The 15,790-nt window shown below is 37.9% G+C and overlaps 1 protein-coding gene across 3 annotated transcripts in view; it reads left to right on the plus strand.

Moving 5' to 3' along the window:
* Positions 1-376: 376 nt before the first annotated feature.
* The window catches only part of LOC132110170 (protein kinase C and casein kinase II substrate protein 3-like), a 35,600-nt gene continuing 20,186 nt past the window's right edge, over positions 377-15,790 (plus strand). The window contains exons 1-2 of one of the 3 annotated variants that reach the window (XM_059516771.1): positions 377-791; positions 5,084-5,149. The gene's annotated coding sequence lies outside the window, so the exon portion shown is untranslated. Of the gene's footprint in view, positions 792-5,083; positions 5,150-9,751; positions 9,828-15,790 lie in introns of those variants that run through there. The other 2 variants (XM_059516778.1, XM_059516792.1) reach the window with 2 other exon arrangements.

Consider the following 15,790-nt stretch of genomic DNA (forward strand, 5'->3'; position numbering starts at 1 on the left):
GGTTCCAAACTCGATGGTTCTGAGAAATAGCATTGAAACGAGAGAATATCATCCTACAGGTGGCGCTGTTGCTCTTATTATTACTAAGTGCCTATAATCCCCAACTGATCTATAATAGATAATATCTCCATTACAAGTATAGAATTTAGTTTATAGTATCTTAGTATACTATAAGTTATATAATTTAAGATATATAATAGAGTTATTTTATAGATCAGTGTAAAGCCCTCATATAGGCCTAATATTTAGCTTTAGTATTTAATTTTTTTGACATTGTAATGAGAGCAGTATTCACTGAGGTCAGAAAATGCCAGTACATAAAACCCTAGAAATACAAGGGTTACAATAGTTAGCTGTCTGAAGCTGAAAGGGTTAACTCGTGTAATTGGATCAATGGGAATAATGCGGAGCCCCAGCATCTGATTTCATCCGAGAAGACTCCTCTCATACAGGCCTGCTGCTGTTTCTGGAAGAATCGCTCTGAATTACTGTTGATGATGGGCCTGTTTTCTAAAAACAACCAGTTGAAAGTGTTCCTCCATGCTCCTGCTTCCTGGTAAATGTTTATGGGAGATATTATTTCGCCGTTTGTTAGCTATGGTAGAAAGGGAAGGTGTCTGAGCGGTGTCAACTTTTCTTCACATGGCGCTTTTCTCGCTCTGAACGCGGTCTGCGTGTAAATGCACTGGAGATAAACCTCTTCACATCGCACTGGGAGACTCGGAGAGAGTTTGACGACGAGGGACAACGAGTGCACGACTGTTTTCGCCTGAATAAGAGCAAAACAACGAGTAAGTAGATTTCAATATTAGAATAAGTTCCTTGTGATTAAGTGGACACATTATTGCCTCAAGTACCGTGTGTGAAAAGGTTCATTTGTCCAGAGTTTTGTAGAATATAGAGCCAAAACACGATAAAGGGAATGAACAACTTGTTTTTTGACACTACTGTCATACAAATCCCTTGAAATTTGACGAGGCTTCACTCTTTTGCTGTTTGAAGAAAGATGTTCATGTCTGTAGACTGCTGGGATTACCTGTATGCCTTGGGCCTGTTGATTTTTTTTGCCTAATAAACTCGTAAAATTTACGTTTGTCCCACAACCGTGTACATACACAGAATATTTTTTTTATTTATTTAGTACAAGTAATTTTCTCCACAGTGTCATTTCCACTGCATTTTAATTTAAATTGTATCCAGTAATATAATTTGATCTTTTTTTGGTTATCATTTTATGCAGTTAAATCATATTTTCACATTTTCACTTAAAAAAAAAAATATATATTACGTCACATTTAATCTCGAGCATGCTCTTCACAGTCAATGCATCTTGATATAAAAGTACACTATTAGTACATAAGTACTAAAGTACCATTATTAGTATCATTTTTCAGTATTAATATTTGCACTAGAAGTACATTACCGGGGCAAAAGTGTTGTTGTTTTGGAAATTATGTGGAAAAATTCAGTTGGTACAAATAATTTTTCATAAATTTTGAAATTATTTGTTTCACTAAATGTTTAAATTATTACAGTTTTAAATTTTGTATGTTGACATATGGGTCTGGAGCAAGGTTAAATTCTACATTGAAAAGTTGATAAATTCATGAAGACATGGTAAACAGTTCCCATGTTACCTTCATATAAGAAAAATATAAAAAAGTTGAAATCTGTTAGTTTTAGCAAAAATCACCACACAGGACTTCCAAAGTTGAAGACACACCCAAATGCGATTTTAAATTCTGAATATATAACCTTTTATTTACATAAAACTTTTTTATGTTGTAACCCTGTTTTTCTACTTGCATCAAATACAGTATTTTTGCAATTAAACATTCAGGTAGCTCTCCTTTTGCAGCAAAATGTATCATATTGTATCTCAGATGAAGGGTGGTGGAGGGCCTAATGATTAGACTGCTAGAGCAAATACTGTTGGTTCAGTGAAGCATGATCATTGTATAACTTTAAAATCAATTTTAAGTTGCTTTAGATGCAAAACGTCAAAGTGCAGTAAAAGTTAAATCAAGGGCTTCATGCTCATTAGTAATTAGGGTTCAGCACTTTTAAATGAAAAGAGTTAAATTGCTGATCCGTGACAGCTCAGGTGATCCGTTTCAGCTTGCTTTGTTGTGTTCCCCTGAAGTCTTCTGCCTAGGTATTTTTGTGTTGTATATTATTGCTATATTCAATAATGGAGACCTTTCATGGAGGCTCATTGATCTTAGACTAAACTCACTGGGGCAAACGTAGGAAACTATCTCTGTTGCTGTGTGTGGTGCTGGAGGGCGCTGGGTGGAGAACAAAACTGCCTTTGTTTCCTTCATGCCTACACAAGGACCCAGAGTGCACCGAGCCTTTGAGAGCAGGGCTATATTGAGCTGTCTTGGTGCCCAATTCAGGACTCTTTGAAAGATCAGTCTTCATGGGAAGATGTGGGAAAGAAGGAAAATGCAGGGTTTTAAGTGCAAAATGAACAAATGTGGCTGATCCTACTGAAAATTTGCATTATGCTTTTAAAGTAATCTTATGCAATTACAATTTCACACACATACACACACACACACACACACAAAAAAAAAAATATATAAATATATATAAATAAATAATAAAGGACTCTAAATTATTGTTAGTAAAATAACTTGTCCTTTGTCATGTGGTGCTAATCCTCCATAATTTGATATTTATGAATTAATAATTAAGGCAAAACTATACTTGTTACTTTTGAAAATTGTTAAAAATCGGTAGTTTCTAAATGACAAATTTGGTAATTCTGGACGTTACAATCTTCTAGGTCATATTTCCCAATGTTGCATTGCCAATAAACAGGCATTTTATCATAAATGTTAACTTTAAATGATTTTTAAATAAATATGGTGTGAAATTTGCAAATATTATGAATATGGACATTATATGGCCCGTCGGCTCCTCCGCTGTTGAGATTTCCTCTGTATTAGACAGTAATTTTCCTCACATCTGTTGATCTTTTTCATGAGTTTTCATAAGTCTTCTCACCAGAATTTCTGATTTGAGCTCAAGGCACAACATTGACTTCCGTCGGTCTGTTATTGTCAGTCATCCATTTATGAAATTAGGCCATGGTTCCCTGTAAAATAATCCAGTGCTTCTGTTCTGTCAGTTCAGTCCTGCTGCCCTGGATGTGTGCCATGAGCTGGAACAGTGGGCCTTTTCATGTTTGCTAGTGCTTCAAAATCCTCTGTGTTTTGTAGTTAAATCACTTCATGCGACATTTTGAAGAATAGTGAGAATATACTAGAACTAAACAAGGTGTCTGGGGCAAGTGGAGCCTTGTTTAGTTGTGTAGGAGTGTTTAGAGGCAGGGGAGGGCCTGATGTGGTGAACAGTCATGTGCTCTGGGTCTAATTAGAGCAGCGTGCCTGAACCTGAAAGCACGCAGGAATGTGCTGTATGTCATAGGTGATGTCACATTCCATACCGGCCTTGTTATTTGGAAAGGGAACGTGTATCTACAGATGTTCACAGTCATAATTAGTGGAGTTAAATATACTACTCTTCAGCATCACATAAACCTTTAGAAATCATTCTAATATGCTGACTGATGCTCAAGAAACTTTTCGTATTATGAGGTTTTTTTTAAACCGTCATGTTGCTTAATGATTTAATGGAAAATACCATTCAAAAGTTTGGTGTAAGTGTGATTAAAAAAAAAAAAAAAAAAATAATAAAAAAAAAAAATATATATATATATATATATATATATAAATAAATAAATAATAAATTAAAGGTGCTGTCTGTTGGATTGACACCGATTGGTTGGACTAGGTATTGCAGACCAAATTCAAAATATCGGAAAGGGTTTTTTCCACACGGCTCCTCCTCCTCAGACTTGATGTACAATCAGGTTGCCAGATTTACGACACCAACAGGAACGAGCCCACTTGACGATGAATGATATTAAATATGCTGTGTTTTCCGCCAACTGGCCACCCGGGGTGCTGAAATACAATTGGGTGACCTGGAAGTGGGCGGGTTTCACAAACCAAAAGAAAGACCGACAATCTGACCCGGAATGCCAATTTTCAAAGCTGAATAACTCAGTGTATTGTTTTTCAGATAAACAATGTTACCTTAACATGTTTCTTAAATAGCTGCAAACATGTTATGGTATTTTTCTTCTTTAGTGGAAAAAAATGTGTTTTCAGCAATGACAATAAGAACCATTATTAGGCATTTTTGTACCAATAATACAGTACCAAATCAGCATGTTAGAATGATTTCTGAAGCATCATGTGAAACTGAAGACTGGAGTAATGGTTGCTTAAAATTCAGCTTTACAATCACAAGAATTTAATCAACCTATTGTTTCAATGTAAACCTTGACAATCTGAACGTTTCTAAATGTTATTTATTTATTTTTTTCTCAGTGTCTAAATCGAATTTTTAATGGATTGCATTTGTGACGTTGATGTTCATCATCAAAAATATTTAATTAGCTTTCAGTATTATTGGAGAAGCAGTTGTATTGATCCTTCAGTACAAAAATATGTGTTATGTAAGCTGTGAAGTAAGCTGTGAAGTTTAAAAATTGACCAAAATTGACCAATATAGTGGTGGGATTGCTATTGTAGATGTATGAACATGTGATTATGTGTGAGTGGATTTTCCTCTGCATAAACAGTCTGCTTTTGGTAATGACGTGTTGTTCAACTTGTTTATTGTAAGTGCATTACTATTTTTTTTTTAATTAAATATTTTCTGTTGTAATCATACCACATGTGTTGACCATAGAGCTTAACTTCTATTGAACCTGGGACATTCCTTGTGCGAGGGGTTGACTTGTGCTAGGTCAGGTTTGGGGCCAGTAGCACATAGTCAAGGTGTTTTCCAGTGTCCTCATGATTGCCTCTTCAGGTCTTCTATGTGTGGCATTTCACTCTCCATCTCAGAATGTGCCACCTTTGAGTGGCTGGGTTTATATTAACCTTCTGCTTTCTTTACCGTACTGCATTTGGAAGAGGACCAGGAGACTCTTTCTGCTGCTTAGTAGATCTTTCTCTGGCTTACTAAAACCTGACAAAAACCTAACTTCATCTTGCTCTCACAGGGCCACCGAAGAGGCCGTTTTCCTGGGCAAAGCACCTCTAATTTCTAACATTCTCCTTTGCTTGTGGTAAGTTCCTAATTTTAAGCTTCTTTCTTTCTGGTTTTGCAAATATTACTCTGTATTTCCATATCTGGTTATATATATATATATGCAATGTGGGAATTTTTTTTGCATCTCTTGTTTAGTGGTCAACCAGTAGGGGTTTCTCAATAGCTAATGTTTATGCCTAGATGTCTGGCTAATAAGGAAAACTTTGCAGAAAAGAAATGAAAAGATTTTTGCAAAAAAAAAAAAAAAAAAAAAAAATGATATACTAACAACAATCTTTATATACTTACTCAATAGTGAAATCTCACCTCACTTACCAGAGTGGGCAGTTTTCCAGTATATTCCAGTGCACTAATCTCAAAATGGCCAAATATTGTGCGATTTAATCTGCATGGCCTATAAATAGGTCACTAATCTCTTTACAATTTGCGATCATTTGGATTGCATGATTTCCCTCTTGAGAATAATCTGGCCTTGCTGTTTGTATTGTCTGTCTGGCATTAATTTCCCCTAACAATGTTGTTTGCCAGTTGCAAAGAAGTCAGATCCTGTTGGAAAGAATGCCCTTGTTGGAAAAAGTATGCCTGGATTAATGGGCATTTTTGGAGTTGAAATATTGTAGACGCTCTGCAGTCTTGTGTACATTAATCAGATTAATGACTGCGAGTTTCCAGCAAGGCTTATGAGAGCTTCAACCCCTCCTTCCCATGGCCTCATTCTGCTCAGACGGAAGCCATTGTTTTCATGGGTCCGTGTGGTGGCAGGTTATCCAGTATTCGTGATTTCTTTGCTGACTTGGCCCGCGAGTCAAAAGTTTTCTCCTTGTATACATGCATTTACGCTGTTTTCAAAGGTGTGTGTATCAGAAAGACCTGTGTGTGTGTATGAGTCATACAAACAAAAGCCACATGCCGCAAGTTGTATTTTTAAAGCCACATCTAACAACCAGAGTAAATGCCCCCTAATCCGTTTCAAATGTGCTGCCATGCACTATCCATCTTTTGTTAAAGGATGTTGGCACATGCAGCCAAATTTGTTTGCAATGTTGCCTTATAGGTGTATTTACCCCCAAAAAGAACACTTTTACCTGTCATTTGTTTCAGATCTGTTTGATTGTCTTTTTTCCATGTAAAATGGAGATGTTTTGCAGTGTTGTTCATGTTGCTCTTTTTCCACACAATGAAAGAAAGTGGGGAAGGATACGGTCAACCAAAACAAACAAACGTAAAAGTAGTTTTTGCAATATTTCATATCTCTTGAAGCTTTGGTGCCACCAACTCACAGAAATTAGGACTTCGTTAACCCTTGGTCATTTTAAACCCAAGGTTATCCTGGGATATTTTCTTTTCACATTTCACACTGCTCATAACACGGGGTTCACAATTAATGCCAGGTAGGGCTGGGTGATATATGAAAAAAAAAAATCTCTATTGTCAATTTTTGTACGATATTCAATATATATCTCGATGTGTTTGCATTTAAAAAAAAAAAAAAAAAAAAACGGGGGAAATAAATTGGGATAAGTTTTTATTTATTTATTTATTCTATTTTTACAAGTTTGTCTACTGTCTCTGGTTTAAGAGAAGCTCTGTGGCATGAAACTATGTTCCCACTGCCACTAATACCAAAGAGTTATACACTCTCTCTGTCTATATTATGAAAACTTGTAAAGCAAATGAAAAATATGCTAAAAGTTAAATTCCTATTAGTAGTTCCACATTACCATAGCCTATGTTTCTCTATTTGCACAACAGCGATCGAGTTGATTGAGTGCATTTATACAGCGACCACAATCGCAAACAATACAGTCGAGATCTTAGTGCTGGGCGGTAAACCGGTTCATACCAAAAACCGGTGTATATTTTCGTTACAATGTTCATTTAGAATATACCGCCATACCGGTGGATTTAATTACTCAGTGTTCGGAACGAACGTTATGCTGCGGCCGTGCGACACTGTTTCAGACGGACCCTTTAATGTTGCACTTCTAAGCAGCGACTGCGAGGCGTGGTGAGGGTAAACACAGCAGTGCTCTGGTGTTACGTTATAACACCTGTTTCACACATACTCTGTCTGCTGTGCTTATTAACGGATTCCAGCTGCACGAGGTGTCAAGGAGCGGTGCTTAGACAATTTTTGCTGTGCTGCAGGCGCTGAATTAAAGTGAAAGCGCATTGTTCGCGGGAAAAATTAGCACATGGATTGACATGGAAACGCTGTCACATGGGTTTTTGGCTAGGTTTAAAACAAGAAAAAGGGCACTTTTAGATAAACAAGGAAAACAATATATATGTTCACTTTTATGGAAGCAGAAAAACAAAGTTTATTAAGACCCATGGGATTGCTTGTGATAAAGATTTAAATGCAAAATGCATGAGACTGTTTCTGTCTGTGGTGTTTTAATTTTTAATATTTTAACAAGAAAAGTAGGCTAATTATTGTTTAAATGTTTTGCCGCTTGCTTGAGCAGCTTATTATACAAACCTAGAAGTAAAAGGCATGAATAATGCGTTGTTTATAATTATTGAGTTTAAACTAATGTCTATATGAAAGATTGTTACTGTTCTGTGATAAAAGAATTACGATGCTGGAAAAAATGTTGTTTTTTTTTTACATGATATGAAATCAAAACCATAAACAAATGTTGTGTTTGTGGACTAAACCGACGCGGATCAGTAGCGGTCTGCAAACGCGTCCTGTGTGAAAGCACAATGAGTCCATGCTGCGGACTGCATATGCACTGCAGGCAGCTTAAATTGTCGCCAAAGGCGGTAACACGAGCAATTTGCTCCAGCACCTTAGCACGTCTTGGAATATCAATCAGCAGAAAATGCATTGTACAACTTATTATGCATGAAAAAAAAACCCTGTCATAAACCGGAAAACCGGTATAATTTTGAATAAAAAAACGGTATATACATTTTTGGTCATACCACCCAGCACAACGAGATCTCCTGACTGAACACAGACCGTTTGTTTTTCAGATCATCTGAGGCGGCGCTTCCGCAATGAGGAGCGAGTGTTTGCGTGCATGGTTGCCAGATTACTTAAAATAAGCAAAACACCAGGAAGAAATATCTATGTAACATCGAAGCTCTGATTTGGGGATTTTAACTCTTCGAAGCTCTGATTTGGGGATTTTAACTCTTGATATCTGTCAACCGCATTCTTGAGAGTTCGCGTAGTAGAGGAGTGAAGAGCAGTCCACAATAACATGTTCACTTTTTTGGACGTTTGGAGCGTTCTTTTGGGAAAGTATGCTTGAATTTGAAATATTCTATATTCACAATATTTTCAAATTACCGTATTTTCCGGACTATAAATCACACTTTTTTAAAAATATTTTGGCTGGTCCTGCGACTTATAGTCAGGTGCGACTTGTTTATCAAAATTAATTTGACATGAACCAAGAGGAATGAACCAAGAGAAAACATTACCATCTACAGCCGCGAGAGGGCTCCTGTAGTCATTGCTCCTGTAGTCTACCTCTGAAAACAAAGAGCGCCCTCTCGCGAACTCCTTCAAGACTGTTGGAAGACCATTTCAGGTGACTACCTCTTGAAGCTCATCAAGAGAATGCCAAGAGTGTGCAAAGCAGTAATCAAAGCAAAAGGTGGCTACTTTGAAGAACCTAGAATATTACATATTTTCAGTTGTTTCACACTTTTTTGTTATGTATATAATTCCACATGTGTTAATTCATAGTTTTGATGCCTTCAGTGTGAATCTACAATTTTCATAGACATGAAAATAAACTCAGTGTATTATGAAACTCCTGAGAACCAAAAAATTTAAACTCAGTGTATTATGAAACTCCTGAGAACCAATGGGATTTGGCATCATAATGAACCTGATCAACATGACGTTTACATGCAATGCCATGCAAGACTTCCAGTAAATGACTAACATTTTGTTCTGCTTGTCAATCAAAGCTATTGTATGGCTGCAGAAGACTTAATGCACAAATCATATTAATTATTTTTTGTGTTACTTTTTTGGTGCTTTGTAGTCTTTTTTTTTTATATAGCTTAAGAGCCTTTTTGTTGCTTGTGTAATAAGGAAAAGAGCAGCACCAACATTCTTTAAAGTATCTTTTTGTGTCCCATGAAAGGTAATGTCATATGGGTTTGCAACAGCTTGATAATGCTTATTACACTTTTTTAACTGAACTTTAAAACTCACCAGACCTTTTTTTTCCCTTTAAAACCAACAGCATTTTTTTCTCTCAATCATCTTATCCTGTCTTTTTTCCTATTTAATTTTGGTTCTTAGTTGTTTGACTAAAGAAATTGTCTGAAAGAAATCTAACCTGAGAGACTTCAGCACCGATCTGGCGGAAACATCTAAACCGAGTCAATGACCTATGAAATGTAAACTTCCCCAAAAGCAGGGCCCCTGACATTCTGTTTGTTTCTGAGCAACTTGTGCAACAAATTGTGAAAGGCATTTATACAAATGAGAGTTTAGTGCATCTGTCTCCTCTTGGGGAAGGGGGTTGCCCGATTTAAGCGATTGCACTAGATTAAAAATAACATGCATGACTGGCCATCTGCTGCTTTCTATTTTTCATCTGAGCTGATTGCTACAGTTTTTTATACCATAAGAATTTAAATAGTTGCAGACATGCAATGGATTGTACATTTTAAAACGAAGCCTTTCCAAGGATCTGGACGTGTTCTAGGATAAGGAAAATTAAGTAAGTCCAAACAACTCAACAAGAAGGTCGTTTTTATTGTTGTTAGTCATGGGTAATGTTAATTTAATCAGGTTTTATCCTCATTCTCAAGGTTTCTTTGTCAACATCAGGAATCTGTTAATACATTTGTGCCATGTTGGTCTTCACAGAGTTTCAAAAGTCAGCAGGCAAGTATCACTATTACTTTTGCTATTACATTGGTATGAGAGAATTTCCCTAACCTTAAATGTTAAACTTCTCTGCATAACGCGTGTTTTTTCATGTACAACGCATGAACTTGAAAGTATGGTTTATTAAAACTAATGAAAAAAATCCAACCAATATAACTTATACACTTGAGACTGCTTTGAGTGGGATCAGTAAGCAGACATTTACATCTATGCTTTTAGGAAATATTATTCAGGGTACGTTATCACATATATAGTAGGATTGACTATTTAAGTAAGTAATTGACCACAGGCTGTTGAATTATTAGATAATAATGCACACCCGAAGTGGTGATGTGGCCGTTACGCAAAGTGCTAACGCATTAACACAGCGCAGCTAACGCGGGCTCTATTTAACCTTCAAATAATTAATAAGCCAGGGTCACTAGGTCCTCTGTTTTCCCTTCACCAATTATTATTTGTAATGCGCCTCCAATCCAATAATCTAAAAAGCGGTGTTACTTCTGATAACAAACAAAGTCTTATCACTTGCAGAATTAAAACCATATAAATGCCATTTTGACGCTCTTGAATGTGATGTGACCAATTAGCACCTCAGTTCAAGCGGCAGTGCAGACTGCAAGTCTCTTCCACTTTAATACAAGTTGTAGCATGAAATAAACATGCATGTAAATCAGAAGATATGTTATAAAAAAACAGTACAGCTTACTTAAATGTGTCAGGTCTCATGTAATCACTCAGTCAGTGTTTCAACCGAAAGAAACAAACCGAACATCAAATAAAATGAAAAAAAAAAATTAATAAAAAGCTTTTGAGCCATGTCACTTAACATTGCATTTACCTCTGGAAAGTTATCCAGTGTTGGGTTATGAGGCTCTTTCCTAACAAGCTGTTGATCTCAATCATCAGAATTGGAAACCACTGCCCTAGCAACGTACTAACAACCAGCAACTGCATTGTACCAGCATAGCATCATAAAATACTTGCATAGCAACCACTTACCAACACCTTAGTAACTGCAAAACAATTTCCTAGATTGTAGTTTTGAAAGGGAAACAGCGCATTTATTTCACTGGATAATTTAATAATCTAAATGGAGCTTTTGATTTTTGCTGTGGACATGCACTGTAGTTTGCTGTTTGTCATCCAGGCTGACCTACACATCTTTGGCATGGTAGATCTGAGAGCTCCTAGCTCTTCCCAGCGTTTTACTGACACAGCTGTGTAATTACAGCCATCGTGGTCACGCCTCTCCCCAGACATGCTCGTTTTTAGCTCGGATCTCTGTGGGAGTGCTGAGCTCTTTTACATTGACATGATGGACCAAACCAGAAACTGCTGTACAGCACAATAGAGCCCTGCACGACGAAAACGGGGCCACACTCCTCCCTGCTTGTATTTTAAATTTACAGCTCTAGGATCTCCGTGAACATGACCATTGTGTTGATTTACTTGTTGCTAGGCTCTTTGGGCTGTGACTCTGACAGTGGGTATTTGACACGTCAAGTCGGAGCCTAAAAGTCCTGTCTTCCATCTGCTCTCAGCTGTTGGAAATTGTTGCTTGCTAGTGGAAGAGGGTTATTAGGATCTGCTGTGTTCTTGCTCCAGCTTGGCGGGATCTCTAGGGCTTTGATTATTTCTGGAGCTCAACATGACACAGCTGCTTGCTGCTGTACTTACAGTGTGACATGTTTCATGGGAATGGGTGTGTCTGGCTTCTTCAATGCCTTGTGCACATACTGTATTGTTAGTAATGCTTTGTTTTGTTTTTCTCTCTCTTTTGCATTTTTCACATAGTTCCTTATATTCATGAACTACCAATACAATATGTGATGCAGAGTGATATATGGGCTGAATACTGGCCTTTTTTATATCTAGTATGTTGGAGTATAATGTTACACAAAATGCTCGGGATGTACTTTAGTTTTGAAGTCGTGGTGCGGTAGGCAGTGTTTTTGGTACAACACAATAAACAATACTTTTTTCTTTTGTATTAAAGGAGTCGCAGTTCTGTTTAGAATAGCCTCTCATTAAAGGGTACATAACATACAGCACACAGTTTCCCCTAATCTCATGTTAATCTTGAGTACCTATAGAGTAGTACTGCATCCTTCATATCTCAAAAAAGTCTTAAGTTTTATCATATTTATAAAAGAAAAATACAGCTTTCCGATTCTCTCCAGAAAAAGCCGAGCTCCTGGAGGCGTGCCGTCACTGAAATGACGAGAACACACAAACGCACTTGCTACACTCCATTGCTGCCCTGGGAAAAACATACTGCATCCATTGTTCGTGTAACGCTGGGTTCTTTGGGAGGCTTAACACGGTAAACTCTCCCTCACATCCAAAAACACACTTATTTGGAGACATTCTCAAACAAATCCTATGCAGCGCTTCTGACGGTTTCCAGATGAAGCGCGTTGATGGCCGTGGTCTCGCTCTCCTCTGGTCAACTTGTGCGCGGGCGCGCTTTTCAGAGAGAAATGCTCATATAAGGAGTTCCACCATCGTCTATGTCATTAGATCCATGATTGAAAAAAAACAGCCGAAACTTGTTCCAACCCGGAAGTAAGATATTCAGCACAGAAATTCTCTGTCATTCGTCCAAATTACTTTTTTAAAACTTTGGCCATGTTTAGCTTGAGAATCCATCTCTTTAACACTGTGAACAACTCTGAATACACAAAACACCATTGTAGCCCCCCTTTAAGTGAATGCTAAGTAGTGATCATATGCAAGGCAAGCATGTTCATAACCTTTTTTGGTGGCTGTATGGGATTTGACCGTTTGATTCATAGATTAAGTAGTCCATCTCAAAAGGATTGCATATACAGATTGTTTTTTGACTGTCTTCTGGTGATTTAGTCGACTAGTCTGTTACAAAATTTCCAGTTGAATCTATAATTTTTTGTATTTTTTTTTAAGGGTTTCGATCATATATTACTTACCTGATTTATACAATGTATTATTCCTGACAATATTTTATGATTTATGGTGATAAAAATAATAAAATGTTACCTCTTGTATGTTAAAGAGTAACTAAACCCTAAACCAACTTTTTTTAGTTAATGATCTGTAAGAATGGGGCTTTATTAGCGCTGTTCATTGATTCGAGTAACTTTTTTGACATTTGAGTATATTGTGTTTTAATTCTACAATATATGGTGTAAAAACGTCTGAGTGCCGCCCTCTTCAGGCTGAACGGTGGCTACTGCAGTTAATTTTTCCTATTGGATGTTTGTGGTGGCAAGTGACGTAAGCAGTTTTCAGCTCACCACACCCTCGGTGCGAGCTACCACGCCCTTGGCAGTATAAAACCATCTTGTTCCGTCAAAATCACTGTAGTGAGTCAGGAGTTGGAATTGCGAGAATGGAAAATGATCAGAATAGAGTATTTTAGCATCTATTTAGCATAGCATTTATATACAACCCGAATTCCGGAAAAGTTGGGACGTTTTTTAAATTTTAATAAAATGAAAACTAAAAGACTTTCAAATCACATGAGCCAATATTTTATTCACAATAGAACATAGATAACATAGCAAATGTTTAAACTGAGAAAGTTTACAATTTTATGCACAAAATGAGCTCATTTCAATTTTGATTTCTGCTACAGGTCTCAAAATAGTTGGGACGGGACATGTTTACCATGGTGTAGCATCTCCTTTTCTTTTCAAAACAGTTTGAAGACGTCTGGGCATTGAGGCTATGAGTTGCTGGAGTTTTGCTGTTGGAATTTGGTCCCATTCTTGCCTTATATAGATTTCCAGCTGCTGAAGAGTTCGTGGTCATCTTTGACGTATTTTTCGTTTAATGATGCGCCAAATGTTCTCTATAGGTGAAAGATCTGGACTGCAGGCAGGCCAGGTTAGCACCCGGACTCTTCTACGACGAAGCCATGCTGTTGTTATAGCTGCAGTATGTGGTTTTGCATTGTCCTGCTGAAATAAACAAGGCCTTCCCTGAAATAGACGTTGTTTGGAGGGAAGCATATGTTGCTCTAAAACCTTTATATACCTTTCAGCATTCACAGAGCCTTCCAAAACATGCAAGCTGCCCATACCGTATGCACTTATGCACCCCCATACCATCAGAGATGCTGGCTTTTGAACTGAACGCTGAAAACATGCTGGAAGGTCTCCCTCCTCTTTAGCCCGGAGGACACGGCGTCCATGATTTCCAACAAGAATGTCAAATTTGGACTCGTCTGACCATAAAACATTATTCCACTTTGAAATAGTCCATTTTAAATGAGCCTTGGCCCACAGGACACGACGGCGCTTCTGGACCATGTTCACATATGGCTTCCTTTTTGCATGATAGAGCTTTAGTTGGCATCTGCTGATGGCACGGCGGATTGTGTTTACCGACAGTGGTTTCTGAAAGTATTCCTGGGCCCATTTAGTAATGTCATTAACACAATCATGCCGATGAGTGATCCAGTGTCGTCTGAGAGCCCGAAGACCACGGGCATCCAATAAAGGTCTCCGGCCTTGTCCCTTACGCACAGAGATTTCTCCAGTTTCTCTGAATCTTTTGATGATGTTATGCACTGTAGATGATGAGATGTGCAAAGCCTTTGCAATTTGACGTTGAGGAACATTGTTTTTAAAGTTTTCCACAATTTTTTTACTCAGTCTTTCGCAGATTGGAGAGCCTCTGCCCATCTTTACTTCTGAGAGACTCTGCTTCTCTAAGACAAAGCTTTTATAGCTAATCATGTTACAGACCTGATATCAATTAACTTAATTAATCACTAGATGTTCTCCCAACTGAATCTTTTCAAAACTGCTTGCTTTTTTAGCCATTTGATGCCCCCGTGCCAACTTTTTTGAGACCTGTAGCAGGCATTACATTTTAAATGAGCTAATTAAGTGGATAAAAGTGTAAAATTTCTCAGTTTAAACATTTGCTACGTTATCTATGTTCTATTGTGAATAAAATATTGGCTCATGTGATTTGAAATTCCTTTAGTTTTCATTTTATTAAAATTTAAAAAACGTCCCAACTTTTCCGGAATTCGGGTTGTAGTTATTTAGATTATTTCATGTAGCCTATGTAGTTAATTAACATAGATGTTAGTGTAACGTTAGTATTGTTAGAAGCTTAGTTAGTTAGTAGCATAGTATTGCATCAGTAAGGATAGCTTTAAGTTAGCGTAGATTTATTTACAGTGGTCAGGATAGTACGTAGGTATAGTGTTGCTGGTTGCAACAGCACTGCTGGACTGCATAGTTTTCCAGCAGACTTGAAAATTAGGCGCCAGTGGTTGCATGCACTTGGCCTGGAAGATTGCGAGTTCCCGCCTTGAGCTGGAGTGTGCAAACTGCATTTTACGCGGGATTGTGGAAATGGGCTTCTCCACACAGCTTGCGCTGAAAAGCAACGCAGTGCCTTAATCAGAGACTGGACCCATTCTCTCTTGTGCGGCTGCTTCACTAGCATCGTCGGATGCAGATCGCGATGCGGGAGTTAAGACCACAGTTTGAGCCAGTGGCTCGAATTGATATGGCGTAGGCCCTGGCCCTGACCCTGTCCACTGGCACCTCGACATCCTCCACTTCAGGTGAAGGTGGGGGAGAAAAGTCCTTTAATTCAAATGAACTCTCTGTTGCAAAGCTACTTGTCACTACAGTCACTCTCCATTTTAGCGACTCTGGCAACAGCTGTAAATCAATCCGTCACTGCGGGTCTCAGGTTCACGCACCACCCGCTCATCCCCGCCCTCGGCTCGTCCCCTCTATCACCGCTGTGCTCTGCCCACATTTCAGCATTTTTCAAATATTGCCAGTGGGT

This window comes from Carassius carassius, chromosome 2, assembly GCF_963082965.1.
Source record: "Carassius carassius chromosome 2, fCarCar2.1, whole genome shotgun sequence".
Lineage (NCBI taxonomy): Eukaryota > Metazoa > Chordata > Actinopteri > Cypriniformes > Cyprinidae > Carassius > Carassius carassius.